The following is a 17,518-nucleotide window of genomic DNA, read 5'->3' as shown; positions in this document are numbered from 1 at the left end:
TTTTAACTTTAGAACTGACTTCTCAAACTTATTTTTAAATCTCATATCACATGAATTATCATACCCAAGAGTAAAGAGCTCTTTTCCCATCTAGTTAAGCACAAAATGAAAGTTGTTTTAGCCCAACTCTAAAATATATTTTCAGGTATCAGCAAAGCTTAGCCATTTTTATGGGCCCTATAGAAGGGTGACTGCCAAGGAAGTTTAATATAAGGCAAGGAGGCTCTGTGTTTTTTGTTGCATATCAGTCATTTACACTTGCASCATAGGAATGCTCTATTAGTGTTAAATACCATAAAACAAGTATTGCATTCAACGTAAACCTCAATTCTGACTCATAAATTACATTTTCCTATAAAATTAAGGTTAGTATTTTTAGTAGAAGACCTACTGCTAAGTGATGAGTAACAAATACAACAGAGAACATAGATGTATGTCAGAAACAAATTAAGAACTGAAAGAAAGCCTTTGAAATTTGCTATTTGCAGACACCATTTTGGACTTCTATGAGTGTCACTAGTATACAGCAACTATTGCAAATATATTAGATAGGTGAGAGTATATTTAGATTATAATTTTGGAAAAACATTTTGAATTTGTCCTGTGATACTAGCTGCATTGAGAGACAAAGAGAAAACAAAATATTGAATTACTTCAGTTAACTTTTCTTTTGGATTAATTTGATGTACAAGACAAAAAATATTTTACATAAGTTTCTCCTCTAAGAGGTTTCCTAGAAATATACTCGTGTGCACATACTCACATTTTGTCTGACAATATTTAGTTTTATCAAAGCTACTTTGTGATACTGATGGCACCTAGAGCAAAATTTCTTATATTTTATCAACAGATATTTATCAGACTATTCCTTGGAAAAGGTAAAATGTTTCCACAAAGTCAAATATTGCCCAAGGCATATCTGTGCTACATGCAGCTTATCAGCACATGTTAAACTTCTCCAGCTCTGCCTGCTGAAGCATGTCTGATTCACAGTATTAAYCCATAATCCAACTTCTAATCAAGTTCTTAGCTCCTGCTCCCCACTCCTCCCTGCTTAAAATGCTGTCTTTTCCCTGGTCCTGCTACAGACCCTCAAAATTATATTACCAAGAAATACTTCCTCACGGTTGTCCAAAAAACACTGTTCCCAGTTAAAACTGTACCAGGTTATTCTAATCTGTCACACTTCACCTATTCTGCTCCTAGCTCTATGAACTTTTCGAACTACAGCACAAACCTCTGCTAAACAGGAAAATGACTCCAATTTGCACAATTTTGAGGACTTCAATCTACTGTTTTGGCAACTTCAGATCACTTGTACCGTAGCTTTCATTTTAAAAGCTGAGTATAACATCGTTTGTTCTACAGAAGCTGCAAAATGTGCAAAATTCCAGTCAAAAGCTTTAACAGGCCAGAGTCTAAGAGGTCTGTGATCCTGGATGTATTGCTAAGCAGACATTTAGGCACCTTATCACTCCTGGTGCTCATGACAGTGATTCGTGAAGGACTCAGGTGCCACAGGGACATCTGAATGGCATCACAGAGAAAGAGCTCTGCAATAAACTCAGCATACACTTTCCCCACAAGGCCTTGTTCCTATATAGTAAACATATTCAGGCTTTGCTTTCCTGACCTAGAGAAAAGCAGGTGGGCTCTCAGCAGCGGTTATGTTTCCAGTCTGTCACATAATTGCTGCTAAGCACAGACACACACACACCTCACCTGTCCTGCATTTTTCTCAAAATGATCATCCAAAGGCAGGTGATTGGAAAAACAGGTTAAAGCTTAGGTTTCAGTAGAATGCAGGTGTGCATACTCAGTGATTTGAAGTGAAAAATATGGGTTCTGTTCTGCCTCCATTCAAATCTATGACTTACATATCTCATTGGCCTTCACATTTACACAGTATGCTCAAAAAAGAAACTTCCCTGTATGAAATCTCCTGAAAATGTTAYCCTATTAACTAAAGTTAGAAGAATCATATTTTTACATATAGAAAATACATAACACTGACCTCTAAGCGCAGTTTTCAGAATTCAGCACTTCTCACTGGTAGGAACCACACACAAGGTCCTTAGAACTAGCATTCAGAAATATTCAAACACTCATATAATAAATGAGCACTGATTGAGACACTGCCCTCCCATAGCTACATATCAATCCCTGACCAAARTTTCCAAACAGAATTTTGTATCTTTTTTAGGCAAAATAGGGGCCTAAAGGAAAATCTTTGTATGCAAAACCACTCCATAGGTAACAGTCTATCAGAAAGCCTTTCCTGGGTTTACATTTATATTTTATGCTTCCTATGAACACAAGATTATTAACACAAGATCAATTGTTTCAAAATCTATTCTAAATATGTGTTAATGAGCATAACCACAAAATAAAACAGAAACAGCTGTCAGTGCTGAAAAACACATAACAGCTTGTATTAGATTAGGGATTCAAATATTTGAAGAAAAGATATGGGTTACATGGGCCAGGCTGATTAAAAACCATTTTTAACATAATTTTGTAGGAGCAGCACATGCTGTCTCCATCTAGCAAAACTGCTTGCCCCTGTTCTGCCTCTCAGCTAAATTTGTTTGATGGCCAGGTAAAATAGTGTAAGTCATTTTTCTTTCCCTTTTAGCTTCATCACTGTAGTAAAGGATTAAGTACAAAGCCTGATAAGTTTACATGAAAATATCCTGAAGTTATGCTCTTATAAGCATAATAAGCATATTTCATAACTAAAACGTTCTGAAGATGCAGAAGGGACACAGTGCTGCGTCAGTCTGCAGACATACTACGTCAGTGTTCATGATGCTGCCCACAGATTTTCTCCTTATATAAGGCACTGTTCAGAAGCTTTTTCTTATCCATAAATCTGAAAACACAGGTCAACAAGATTTTGCAATTTGTAAAGCAGCAGGATACAAGCGCATTCATGTAGGTATGAGCAACAGAATAAATTAGAAAATAGAAACAGAGTACTGAGAAAGAGGCGAAATGGAAATAGTGTGGAGATACAGAGGCTACAGGGAAGAAGGCAGGAAACATAATATAGGAAACAGAAAAACAATACAGGTGGTAGGATAAGCGAGAAGGGGATAACTATTCCAAGGAAATTACAGACAATAAACGCAAAGATGATAAAGATGAGGAGAAGGTATTTGAAGTAATTAACAGCAAAAGTAAAGCAAACATTTAATYATGAGATTTCTGAAGTTTTATTAAAAACAATTAGAGTCATATCATACAATAGAACTACTAACTGGCTCTTCTAAGACATGGAACATCAAAAATGTTATTTCAAATATTTTTCTTCATTACTCTAATCAGATGGCAGGCAACTAGTAAATTACTGCAGTCATCTGTATTTCTTCCCTACATCTTGACTCCTCATGCTTTAATATCTTCTAGATGAGCTCAGCACTCTAATTCCTCCTCTTAAGCTTCAACAGCTTCCTCTTCTCATCCTGGAGACCCTGCCTGCCACTGTACTTCCAGCTTAAAAATCTAAAGGGACTTCTCTTGGGACCTGTCAGTGCTACTCCTTAATCAGCTGGAGGAGTCACTGTTGAGTGACACCCAGTCTCCCCAGAGGGTGAACATTCTGCTTTTGCAGTCCAAGGGAGCAAGAGACTGGGACCAGGAATCAATACAACCCATTTTAACTAGCAAGAACCACCTAGTAATACCTTGTTTGTATTTCTTGAACAAGTGACACAAGAAACACTTATTTCATTCCACACAATAATTCACCACAATCAGAAAGAGCACAGTAAGGGCAACACCATCTCCCAGCTGCTGATTACATCAAAGGTTTGCAGCACAAATTCAATTTTATGATGTTAATCTCAGCCTGCCACTCAGAAATTTTCTCTGAGGGATATGATTTTTCTCTGGATTTCATTTTAAGAATGATTTTCTTCTTCTACAATCAATAAAGATATGTTTTCATCAAAAGACTCTATTTTGGCAGAATTCAATTGGCCCTTTCAAAACCTTTTGGTGACACAATATTAATTAAAATAGTTTACGTTGCACCTAAACTGGAAAATGGGCAGCAGAAACATCAGCAACTCAGAACACTTGTACTTTACACACTATCATAGGGTATGGAATAAGCTTTACCTTCTTGAAGTAATTGTGCAACTCAATAAATTATTCTAAGCTTGCTAGAAAAGTRTCACAAGATGTTATTTTGCTAAATGGAAAAATGAAAAAGTGTGCAAAAAAGTTCACATTTTCTTGCATTTATATCAGAGATTTCACAGAATCACAAAATATTCAAGGTTGGAAGGGACCTCTAGAGATCATCTAGTCCAACCTTCCTGCTCAAGCAGGCACACCTACAGCATGCGGCACAGAGCGGCATCCAGGCGGGTTTTGAAGACCTCCAGAGAAGGAGACTCCACAACCTCCCTGGGCAGCCTGTTCCACTGCTCTGTCACCCTAACAGTAAAGAAGTTCCTCCTCACCTGGAGAYRRAACTTCCTGTGCTCCAGCTTRTGGCCATTACCCCTCGTCCTATCGCTGGCCACCAGTGAAAACAGCCTGTCCCCTTCCTCCCTGCATTCTCCCTTCCTGAACTTATACACATTAATCAGATCCCCTCTCAGCCTTCTCTTCTCCAGAGAACCTGGAGAACAAAAGAAAAAATCAAAATAGCTGTATAAATATTTAGATGACAATAACCAATGAATATGAGCTAATAGAGTTGGTTTTACACCACATTTAACACGGTTCTATGCATAAGCAAAGTTTATTTGAAAAAATCATTCTTTCAGACATAGAAAGTTGTTTACAAGCTGGACATTTTTCATCGTTTTTTACTGCTCCAAAATAATGTTTGAATGGTCTACCACATGGAATAGTTGGGAACCCAGAGGAAATTATATACTGCTTAAGCACTGCAGAGTCTTAAATATAAGTGAATTACTTGCTTTTTTCAAAGCGTTAAGCATAAATATGCTATCACTTACGTTAAGATATTCAAACGTTCACAAACTTCTCACCAAAAACTGTTGTAAGMAGCCTTGCTGAGGTGAAGCTTTAATTAGATACTTCAAAATTTGCTTGCCAATTTCTTACGGAGAACATAAAATGAGGGTTATCACTTTCTACTAAATGTGAGCTTTGATTTCTGCAAAATGACTTATTGACCTAAATATAGAGATTGTTTTATATATTTTCATATACTTTAAGTGTACTTTACTGAAAGACAATAGCTTCTCATATTCAAAAGTGCTGTTTTTCTATGTCAGCAATACTGCCTAGATGACTTCAGCCAGGGAGACATTTATATCCTTTAAAAAAAGCCAGTGACTCCAACAGAAGCTGATCTGGAAGTAGTACTCTACCACAACAATTCTGATTTCAGGTTTATCCCCTACATAAATTGGAATGAGTGGTCTACATCAAGACTTCACATAAATTTAAGCAAAAGTCTTGTGAGATATGTTAGCATTTATATAATTATACAGAATATCAAGGACCCCGCAATAAATTAATCATAAAATCTTACGGAATTCATTCTCATTTATCCTGGTTCAAAGCAAAAAATACAAAATTTGGTATAGATCTTGACATATTAAACTTGAGAAACCTACAAAAAAAGATCTTCAACTGAGAGAGCGTGGATATGGCTCAACACTTTAAAACCCTCAAGTTGTCTTTCTTACATGACCTTGAACTCATTTAAGAAAAAAATCTGTTCATGAGAGAGATAATGTTTTTGGTTCAGGCAGACTGTACTCAGGAATGTTGAAACAATAAACTAAACTGAAATCAGATTCTAGGAATAAAACAAAATAACGCCCTTACACAGTGATGCAATAATCCCAAATTACTAGTATAATCAAATCCTTCCCAAAGAGAATTATCAAAATTTATGAACTGAACCTTTTTTTTGAGTAGTTTCACTTACCTATGCAGTCCTATGCTCTTTGTAATGGGGCATGCAGCTGTTTAGTGTAAACAGTCCTCACAGATTGTATACATCCAGTCTAATCTGAAGTGCAACAAGACTTTTCTGCTGAAGTGCAACAGGACTTCATAATACGGCAGAATCAAAGTTCAAAACTGATTCACTACATTGCAATGCAGGGTTTACAGTCCTGTTTAGGGTAAACCTCTAGTTTTAACACACACAGAARAAAGCCTGCTCTTCACCTGCAACACAACACCACCAGCTAACACATTCTGAGCAAAGAGCTCACTACTGCAACCATTTTTACAATAAGCACTTTCAAGACACTTGTTTCAGTAGCATTAGTGCTATGTTAAACTTAAGTAAAGTTTTAACAAAGCAGTTTTAGTGTTCCTAGTGATGACTAAAACCATAATCATGGCAGAAACATTGGCTCAAGGACACCATAAACTCTTTAAAATGACTCCTCCCAACTATTTTYGTTACTGAGCAAGCTTCTACAATCCCTAAGCAGGAAGAACTTGGAAAAGAAAATGGAGAAGTCATTTGATTCCTTTAAAAAGGTTTTCTTTTAAACCTTAAGTCTGTCCGGCTGGAAATCTACCCAAGGAGCCCCTCCGGACGGACACAGAGGAGGGTGGCCCCGCTCTAGCACCGCCGCGCGCGTCCCCAGGGCGAGCGCGGACCTTAACGCGTCCCACGGCGGCACAGGCACGGGAAAAATGCACATGCAAATGAGACACCTAATGCCAAGCGTTAAACTTTAATAAGACGTTATATAGTTGACGCTAAACTTACAGAGGACCTAAACGAGCTTTCAAGGGAAAACTACTTCAAAAAAGCTCCCAGAAACTTTGATGAAATGGGCCGCGAGTGGGAGATCTCGGCGGTAGCACCGCAAAGGGCAGTTTCCTCACCCGTGAAAAGGCAGCCTGCGGCACGGCCCTCGGCTCCCCTCCGGGGCCAGCGGCGCCGCTTCGCTGCAGCACGAGGCCCCCGCGGCGCCCGCCAAACCCTGCGGCTCGGAGGAGACCAGCAGCGCTCTTACCTGCAGCGGCTCGCCGGGCACGGCGGGCGGCAGCGGCGCGAGCAGCGAGGCGCGGGAACAGGTTCTACCCAGCTCCGCGGCGACTGCGCCCAGCGCGGCGCCCGCCCTCTCACCCGCCTGCCTGCGGACCAGCCGCGACCGGCGGGAACCCGCTCTCCCTGCCGTGAGCCGCGTCCTCTCAGCGCCCTACCGGCCACTGCGGCGGGAGGGAGAAAACGGGAATACACAGCGGCTTTGAGACACGGGGCCAAGTCTGGGGAGAAAAGAAGGACACAGGAAAAGACCGCGGGGGGGGGGGGAGGGGGGCCCTGGGCTGGGGCTTCAACCGTTCTGCTCCTGCGCCTCACGATGCGTGCTCGCCTCACGTTGCGCACGGCACGAGGCGCGCTCGCCTCACGTTGCGCACGCACTCCCCTCACGTTGCGCACGGCACGAGGCGTTCGCCTCACCGCACGGAACGACGCGCTCGCCTCACGTTATGTACCCACTCCCCTCACGTTGCGCACGGCACGAGGCGCGCTCGCCTCACGTTATGCACGCGCTCCCCTCACGTTGCGCACGGCACGACGCGCTCGCCTCACGTTGCGCACGCGCTCGCCTCACTGCACGGCACGACGCGCTCGCCTCACGTTGCGCACGTGCCCCCTGAGCAGCCCGGCACGCAGCACCACGCCCCACCCAGGGCGGCTCCCATATAAGAAGCTGCCATCTTAGTTTCTCGTGTCTTCCACGTGGCGCGAGGKGCTAGGGGCACAGATGGGAGCGCAGTTGTTTAAATACCGAGTGAAGAGTATTTATGCCCGGYGGAAGGAAGGGAGAGGAATGGGAGAGTAGCTCTTCTCTAGTGAGGTCACTAGAGTGTTAGCTTTTTTGGGGGGTGGGGGCAGGGGGCGGGCTCTGGTCACAGGCTGTAAAGTTAGCTTATCCAKTTTCTCTTTTTTTCCCTGAGAGGATATCAAACTTATTTGCAGGTGCTAGTGTTTGAGGCTAGCTAGCAGAGTGTATCACAATATAACTACCTCATGTTGTGTGGAGTGTAACTTAAGGTGTTCTTTCATATTTTAAATTGTAGTAAACTATGGAGTTGGGTGGATGTGAGGAGAGAGGGGGAAATGCAGTAATACTATTGACTCTCTGTGCTTCCTTTTTCTCATTTTCTTTGTTCAGAATGTGGYTTTGAGAAGCAAGAGCACACCTGGAGAATACAGTATACGTGTGAGTTTTTACACTTGAAGTACTCTGTCAGAATCTTATGGAAGTACTTAACAAATTTTGTCACGCTTTGCCTTGTAAAAGTATTTCTTTGCTAAGAATACAGTCTCCTAAATTTACTTGTTTGCTTTTCTCTCTCTTTTTTTTTAATTACTTTGAGAGATACTGAAAAATAAAGGAAACCTGGAAGACCTTAGGGGATTTAGGTGCAGTTTTTGTGCTGATAGTGCTCCCGTTTTGATACAATAACATATTGGCTTAAGCATGTAGTGTTTTTATTTTCATGTTATTGAGGCATTTTATAATTATGCTAAGGATATAATGCTGAAGAAGCTACTCAGAATACACTGGAGTTGTTRATGTAGTTTTAGTGTGAATCTGTAGACTGTATTAGAAGTAATAATCTAAAGGAGAGAAAAATGCAGTATCTGAAACTTATTTWTCTTTCTATTTTTTATTTTTGTTTTACTAGTTTTGTAGTTCAGTTTTCAGCAAATTCAGCTGCAGTAGAATTCTTTTCAGCTGAGACTTGGTATATTGACTTTCTAAATAACTTTATGTAAGCAAATGATAAATTCATAAAATAGAACTGTAATAGAAATGTTTAGATTTTTTTTTCACTACAGATCAAGAACCTTGTAATTAGCATCTWGGTTGAAAGAACCTTTTTGGAGGGTTTCCTCTGGTAAATTTGGTGGTAGCCATGTTGAAAGCAAAACTGGGTGATCCAAGTCACCTTGGGATCTCTCTTAGGTTCTCTTTAGGGTATCTTGGTTGCCTCCATTTTTCAAGCTTAACCATATATTCAACATTAGGAAACTTTAGTATTCTCCTGTTTCAAGATGGGGAGATTTTTACGTGTTTCAAGAACAGAATCTAGAATTTTAAGAATCATTGGATGTCGCTGCTAAGCAGCCATCAAGTCCCTTATGGGAATTGTAGTTGTACAAAAGGTAGTTCAGTGAGGTCAAAGACCAAAGTCTTTATTCATCCACCAAAAAGGGATGTTTCTAGTATGAATGTAAGATATATATACAGAGAAACAGACTTAACAGCCTACCTTCCAATATGACTGCTTGGTTTGCATCTGAAAATAAGCTTTAAAACTCACCTTGCCTCAAAATGTAATTTGTTACATCTGTAGAATATATATTGAATAGAAATCCATCCTGAATAATAGTCCAGGATAAATGTATCAAAAGTGGAAGTGTCACACCTGACACCTGGTAGAGAAAGAGAGAATATGCACAGAAAATATTAATGAAAACTGATGATGCCCTTGAGCTCAGTAGAGTTTGCTTCTCTGTTGTGGAAAAGGGGGGCTCTCTGCTTTGTACTGTTGGACCCTTTATGCCCCAAGACCACAGTGTTCAGCTCCTAATTGCTGAACTTGCTGTAGTTATTCTGGCATTATTTTCAATGCTGTTATTGAGCCCGTGCTTGCTTTATAATTTATAAAAATTTAATAATTTATATTTGTAGTTTTCTGCCTGGCATGCAAAACATTTAATCTCATTTTATGTAAGTAAAGATTAGATAAATTATAGCAGGCAGGGTAGATGTGCCTTTAAGGTATTCTGAGATTTTTGTGTTAAAGATACATCTTTGCTGTATGATGTGTGTGCTGATTGCAAACACTGTCTCCCACACAGATGTTCTGTTTTAGACTTCAACAGTAGGCTTGTCAGTCATTGTGTAGCTAACTTTCATTGTCAGTGACTTGATTTTTTCATCTTTTAAGTTSRTGAAAATATTGAATTTCATTGTGAACATCTCCTGACATATTAATGAAAAACACTTTGGAAGATCTTTTAGTAATGTAAAAAATGGATCCTTTTATTTGATCCAAAGCTTTGCCCCTGAACAATTTTGTTTTAATGAGAAATAAGCTCAACTGTCTGTTAATGTTTCAGGCTGTTTAAGAATTTCAGTCTCCATCATAATTGTTGCAAGTAAGTAATTAGTTTCCACTGTCTCTTCAGCTGCCTTTAAGGACTTGACTCTCYATCTGAATAAATGGCAAATTAACTTGAATAAAGTAAAATACTTACCTTGTCTCAATTAGTGATCAAGGGATATTCTTTGGATGAGTATGAGAAATTAGTGGTTAACAGCATTATTGACACATGTCACATGCTGAAACATGAAATAGCATTAGCCGAATTTACATTAGGCCTGAATTATCAAGGACTGAGAACTTATTAGATATAATGTGATGAAATATTGATGAAAAAAATGTCATTTTTCATGTCAGTGGAGCTGTTTTGCGAAGAAAACTATGGGTATCTTCTGAATGCTTCAGGATTCTATTGATTAATACACTGTTTTTATGAGAATAAATGTAATTTCAGAAATTGCTCTGGTAAGTACAGGTGAGAAAAGGCCCTACTTAGTTACTTTCCAGGGGCAACTATAGAATGCCACAGTTACTTTCCAGGGGCAACTATAGAATGCCACAGTTACTTTCCAGGGGCAAGGAAGTTGGAAATTTTATAAGCAAGAAGTGCTTTCAAAGCAGAATTCAATCTTTTCATCTCTTTCTTTACTGAATTTACAAGCTATAGTTTATTGATTTTTTTCAAAGAATAAGAATGCTGTAGCCTCCCAGTTTAGCACAGCAATGCTATTAATTAAATTTACAAAAACATAAATATGTGTTTGTGTATTTCCCGTGTTGAAAAGTATATGCAATTCTCCAACTAAGACACTAGAGGGAGCAAAGGGAGCAAATTTTATTTTTTTTTCCACAAAAGTTTTAATTCAGTTTAAGTTATCTAATTGGAAGAAAAGACTGTTTTCATGAAATATCCAACATTTCGTAATTGCAGGAAGGAATAAAATGTCTATAGAAATAGTTGATTCACAGTTGATTTTGTACTAGGTGCAAACTTCAGATATCCCCTCAGATCTGACATTCTGACTCCCCCCCCCCCCCCCCCAATGTCTATAGAAATAGTTGATTCACAGTTGATTTTGTACTAGGTGCAAACTTCAGATATCCCCTCAGATCTGACATTCTGACTCCCTCCCCCCCCCCCCCCCCTTCTCCTCCCAACCCCCAAATATGAAAAGTCTCTTAGGAAACCTGTTTTGGTGTATGGTACAGCTTTTCTTTTGAGAATTTCATGCTAAATTGAAAACAAAAAGGACAAGTCATGGATATCCTTTGGAGCAATTAGACTCTAGCCACTAGAACTCTCTACATGTAAAATGAAATTGTGCAGGAAGACTGTGAAGTCTGCATGCCTTTGTGTAAGGAACATCCATATAAGAGACAGGAAGGCATCCTTTTCCTAGGAATTTTTAAATTCAGTTACTGATTTTATGTTTCATTGAGCTTCTAGTGAGCTAAGCTTCTTTTGAGAATTTGCTATTGCATTTCTGATGTTCTTACCCAAATATAACAGGAATTAAAACTTAATACTTCATATAGCTCCTCAGTTATAGCTATAAATGAATACAGTTGAGTTTGAGTGGCAGCAAGCAATTTAATTTTTTTCTTAACTAATGAGGAATAACTTTTATAAAATCATGGTTAACTTAGATTCTCAAAAGCAAAACAATTTTTACAGCAAAGGTATGTATTTCGATTTTTTTTAAAGTAGTTTCTGGTCTATCCTACCTATTGATCATTTAATTTTGACAGAAATGATGTTGGAAGAACTCAACTGGAGAGATATTTTTGGTGACATGTGGCTGCAGTGATCCAGGTAGTAGTCTTGGGTAGTAGTGGTCCAGACATTATTGAGGAGGCATGTATGGAGTTGACTGAGAACAGTACTCCAGCTCAAGGGCTGTAATCAAAAGTACTGGGCACATTCTGTGCCCAGGATACATAGGGCAAGCTTAAGAATTACGGTTTTGTCACACCCCAGATATTAAGTTATTCAGAACTCCAAGATTTGAGTCACTTAGATTATTTATAATTATAACTGGAATACCATTTCTCTGTAATAGACTGCTGGGCAAGGCTGTTGTTAGCCTAGTAACCTTCTAATTACAGTAAATATAACATGTAAGATTTGTTGAATACAAGTATGTGACAGGTTACTTGTATCTTTGCATGTTAAACTTCTTATAACTATTCTTGTGGCTTCTTTTTGTTCATTTCCAAAATCTTAGTGAATAGATTTTTCTCATTAAAATTCATAGGTATATACTAGATAATGAGAAATAAGTAGTATGATAAAGAATGACAGTTCATTTGCTTTCTTTTGAAAATAAGGTAAGCTGGGTACATCAAGCCAATTTGTCAGAATGATCCTTCTGAAACTTGGAATACATTCATTATTGTACCTAGCCAAGTTGTGCTTCTCTTTTGGAAGCAAGGACTGAGCTCATCTAGTTCATTTTTTAAATCTTATATTACTTGTGGAATCTCTTGAAAATTATAGTATACATCTGAGGATGTTGAATCTATACCTGTAGAAGGTAGAAATGAACTAGCTAGCTAGAAGACGCTTCTCATGCTTGGTTCTGTTTAAAGGCAATAAATAATTTCGAATGGAAGGTCAAAACCAGTTTTTTTAAGGTGGCTGGCATGTTGCTTCATATGCTAGAGGTAACCATGCAGGTTTATCAGATGAAAATTTATCTCACTGTTTTAGGAATTTGCAAAAATCTAAGAAACTCTTTTCAAGAAGGCAATTTTAGGAGAAGGAAAGATAGAATGCTAGGATTCTAAAGGAATAAGTTGTTTAAAAATAGAAATGTAGGGAAAGCAAGGAATTTGCTCTTGCACTAATTTAAAAATGTTATTACTAATTTAAAATTCTTTTCTCTGTAAAGATTATTTTTACTTTTTTTCTACAAATGTTAAARTCTCACTGGACTTCCTTCTCTTCACTGTGAGAGTTGAGAGATTATCCTCCACACGTTTTTGCAATCAGTGTTCCACTATGCCCTCTTCCTTGTTTTCTATATTGTATTAAAATGCATGTGCTCATGACCATTGTTGTTGTATTACAAGTATCCTGTAGAGAAAGAACTTCCTGAGAAGAACAGTAGGTAGTTTTAATGCCAAGTACATAAATCATCAGTCTGAAATCTCCTTACTTTTCATGAATTAACAGAATGATGCTGTCAGGCTTCAGTTTGTTAATAAATTCRAGTATTGGAGCAAATCCTCACTAGAAAAGTTTATAATTTCACAGAAATAGTGAAAATAAACATTACTTTTCTTTAACAGTGGGTGAGAATTTGGACCAAAAAAAATATATTTTTTGGAAATTCATCATTGCAATATGTCAGATATCAGCTGGCACATGCTGTTTACTCTGTTCTATTGAAATACAGTGATCTTGAAAGTATGGACAGTTTTGCTGTGGTTTAGAGACAAATGCAAGGCAAGTGATACTTTTGGTTTCCTTTTTCAGTGTAAGACTGATTCTGAGTTTGGGTCTGCAAAGTGGGATTTTTTAGTTCCAGTGAAATTATAGGACTTACTGTAGTGTCAGAAATTAGCCAAGTGATAAAAGCAGAAAGGAAAATTSATAAGGAGAACATGAATAAGCAGTAAAGCAATTACTGGAAAGTGCTGAACTTTTAATTTGTGAAAAATGCTTGTTATCTTCCAGCTTCGGCGCTCATGCCCTTTACTCAMACTGCTTCTTGACACAGTTTGTTCTAACTCAGTGTTTTCCATTACTCTTGTTAAATATCATAAGCACTTTATTTGGAAAACGGAGTGTTTACATATACCTTGTTCTCAATTGACAGAGTGACCTTTTACCTCTGTTCCGTTGTTCTCTATATACTTCCTACTATACAACCATAACATTCCTAATTGTGTATGTGAGAAATACTTGACAGAGATCTCACAGTGAAGTAAATGAACCACATTGCTGGCTCTTTTCCTGACAGAAGTGCTCTTCTGTTGGAGCACAAGAATTCAAGGGAAAGTGGAGTTTTTTTTTCTTTATGTAAGTTTAAATTAATAGTTTTCTTCCCAGCTCAAAGTGTCGTCTGACTGCTTATGGTCCTTTGTGCATTTTACCCATTCAAATGGAGCCATTAACTGAAGTTTAAAAGGCAAAAAAACAGAAACCTGTGACCAAGCTTTTAAAAATCTAGAAATGTGATTTGTGCAAAAGTGATATTTTTTGTTGTTTTAAGAGACCATTTCTAAGAAAAAATACTCGCCTGAAATATAACTTTGCTGTTTTTTGTAAATACCCTTTTTGTCCCTTTTTTCTCTTCATATGCGTAGACTGAATTATCCCTATTTGAAGAAAACCCTCATCACTTAAGTCATAATTTCAGAATAGGTGACTTTTGGATGACAGATGTAGTGTAATACTTGGCACCACTTGGACAAAGTTGCTGCAGTCAGAGGTCCTATCTGAGAGTAGGAAAACCTCAGTATTCCACATCAAGGGGCCTGGTTATCTATACTTTTGTGGTGCTTCAATTCATGAAGCATACTAAAATTCAGCTTCTGTTTCCTTATGTTCAATATTTATGACTTATTTCAGAAAACTAATCCTACATATATTTAATTGTAACTGATACAGCAAAAGGGTATCCTGAATGTTTGGATGTGTGCATAAAAATTAAACCTTCTATATTCCRTTTCAGATACTGTGAGTATACTAGAATGAAGGTGTAGGAACTTGGAGTATATGTCCTTCATGAAACAGGCCCTGTGAGTGGGTGTTACTGCTGGCAGAAATGACACTCAGAAATGTATTTAGCCTGGAGACAGCTGCATACAGCAGATAAAGAGTGAGGAAATAACTATTATTTCTCCTCTCTGCTTCAATCTCAGCAAATGTATACAGGGAGGAAGAATTTGTCACTGATCTTTACTGGTCCATCAATTGGCTGGCTTTGGTCCATGCGGAGCATGGGAGGAGCATACAGGAGAAGTGAAGCACACACAGTCAGGAAATGGTGGCGGGGCTAGGGGGGGAAAAGGGAAATCTAATCTTCACCAAGACAACTATTCTCTATTTCTTTAAAAAAAAAAAAAAAATCCCCTCTTAAAAAAACTACTGGAATGGAGCTTCTCTGTATAAAAGGTAGGTTTTTCTTACTAAGCAAACTTCTGTACAAATGTGATAAATGTTTAGTAGGCAGCTAGAGAAAGCTGTAAAGCCTAGTAGACTGCAGATGTGGCCTGATAATTAAAAAGGAGAGTGATTCCTTGCAGTGCCTCCTTCAAGAGAAGCCAAGAAAGCGCAGTCTGTAAACTGCACTTGCATAGCAGTTGAACTGCTGCAGTTCTTGGAGTCCGCTGGTGGCTCAGAGTGTTCAATGGCMTCTGTCTATTTGCCTTGAAAGCGAAAGTTTTCTCAGAGTTTGAGCGGCACTGGAATCATTCCGATTGTTAGATAAACATCCTGCAAATGAAATATAATTCCATAGAATGCTTAGGAATGCTAAGCAAAAGATAAAAGCAAGAATAAGGAAAATAAGGTAGGTGATGGTAGGCAAGTGGAAAGGGAATCAGAAAGCAGTAATAAACTTTGGGGACCTGGCAGGGTAAAATTGCGGACTGAGACTTTTTTTTTCTAATTTTTTGACAATATCTSTGTTCTAAATGTAACAGTGAAATAGATGATATGCATAGCTATTTGTGGAGCAAGCTTAATTTCTGTGGGATGGCAGAGCTATTTCATTCAAATCAACTCAGGTAGCATGCATGCATTGATAAGGTAGCAAAATTTTAAACTCATCTCTAAATTTCATGAAGTTGATCATATACCTAGTGATGACATGATTAGATTTTAAGTATTGTAACTGTGAGTCACAGTACAGCTTTGGGGCATTTTCCCTCAATCAAAGTAATACTGCAGAGTGGAACTTAAGTCTGTGGAAGTCAGAATTGGATTAATCATTTTTTAGTTGGTAGAGAGCTTACTCCAATGCATCCTCTAACAGTCACATTAAATACGTAGTGATGAACTCTTTATGCAATAGAAACAACTTTACATGCAGTTGGTGAGCATTCGATTGCTCTGTAACTGTTGAGAAGAATTGAACTAGCTTTGTGATGGGTAGTATATTTTCCTCCTTGGTTACCTTCCCTCTGTTGTGCACTTCCTGTTGTATCCATGTATTTCCTAAAATTCTGTGTTGTTTATAGAACAGACAAATCAGTATAAATAAAACATTAACCAGTTTATAAAATAYAGAAAATGGTAGCATTATATAGCTAGTGCATTCTGCAATATAGCTTTAGTTTTTCTGGCAATTAAAGAGTTTTATACAATTGATACAAACAGAAATTGATTCCTTTCCATGTGTATATATATTCTCTCTGCAGAATTTTGTAACACTTAGCTATTTTTGTGAGTTTTGACTGTTAAATAATTACTGTTGCTTAACAGCTAGAGTTCAGTTTGCATCACCACCAGTGACTCTTGCTTTTGCATGAAACCACCTTAACTCAGGTGAATCTGTCCCTTTAGAAGATGACAATCTTACTAAAGCATGATGAAACATAAAGGGATAACCTYACTTTGCTCTTTTTTGAACTTCTGTCAGAGGCCACAGCATCTTTGGGCTCTAGAGAGTAATAGAAATACAAAGAAAGAAAACAGCATTATTAAGAGAAAAGTCTACCTGTATACTTTGTCAAAGGCACAGTTGAAATCCAAAGTTTAGAGCGATTGAACCATTGTCCTGCAAAGTTGCAGGGTTTTCAGCCGCAACATGTTGACAGTGATGGACACTGTCTTTTTGCAATTACTTTTAGCCCTGTGATCACACTTAGATTTTATCTARTAATGGAACTCTAAGGAGAGAGGAATTTGTTCATTGCTGAGTAGTCTTTTCAGCTATGGTGACAGGAAACATTAAATGTTAATGGAATATTAAAGGTCTTGTTTAAGCTTCTTGTCTAACTGTCTCAGAACTGTTAAACTTTTCTGGTATGTTTTCATAGTATTCATCTCTTCTCAGCTTATCAAACATCTTGGGATACTTGCATTCTAGCTCTACTTCAAGGTCATACTAAATTTTTKCCATCTGCTCAGAATGACTGAATATTGATCCACTCATTTCAGAGGGAACACGCTGCTTTTTAGTATTCCTTTGTGCATATTATTGTGGCCTTACAATTGATAGATACCTGGGAAACCCCATATAGACAGAATTCTGAATGCTGTTTCAAGCCATGTGCCATATTAATATATTTTATTCACTATATATTTGTTATAATACTGAGAGAATAGAGATGTAATTATGTTTACAGAGCAAGCACMATTTTCTGCGAATCATTTGTTAATAACTTGAGATTATATACACTCCACCACAGGAGTCATCTGTAATGTAACTAATGGGAATCAGTGCTAATTACAGACAGTGCTGCCATTTACCAGGTACTGAAGTTTGTT

General features: G+C 38.0%; 2 protein-coding genes across 3 annotated transcripts in view; one reads left to right on the top strand and one right to left on the bottom strand.

Moving 5' to 3' along the window:
- The window catches only part of WDR72 (WD repeat domain 72), a 98,075-nt gene extending 91,967 nt beyond the window's left edge, over positions 1-6,108 (bottom strand). For both annotated transcript variants that reach the window (XM_026045789.1, XM_026045790.1), the window contains exon 1: positions 5,918-6,108. The gene's annotated coding sequence lies outside the window, so the exon portion shown is untranslated. The remainder of the gene's footprint in view (positions 1-5,917) is intronic.
- Positions 6,109-8,139: 2,031 nt separating this feature from the next.
- LOC112952843 (protein unc-13 homolog A-like) overlaps positions 8,140-17,518 on the top strand; it is a 44,953-nt gene continuing 35,574 nt past the window's right edge. The window contains exon 1 of the mRNA XM_026045783.1: positions 8,140-8,183. The gene's annotated coding sequence lies outside the window, so the exon portion shown is untranslated. The remainder of the gene's footprint in view (positions 8,184-17,518) is intronic.

Source organism: Nothoprocta perdicaria, unplaced genomic scaffold (assembly GCF_003342845.1).
Source record: "Nothoprocta perdicaria isolate Ctin4 unplaced genomic scaffold, notPer1 scaffold_41, whole genome shotgun sequence".
Lineage (NCBI taxonomy): Eukaryota > Metazoa > Chordata > Aves > Tinamiformes > Tinamidae > Nothoprocta > Nothoprocta perdicaria.
Note: the sequence above shows the minus strand (reverse complement) of the source record. Positions and strands in the feature narration are given on the sequence as shown.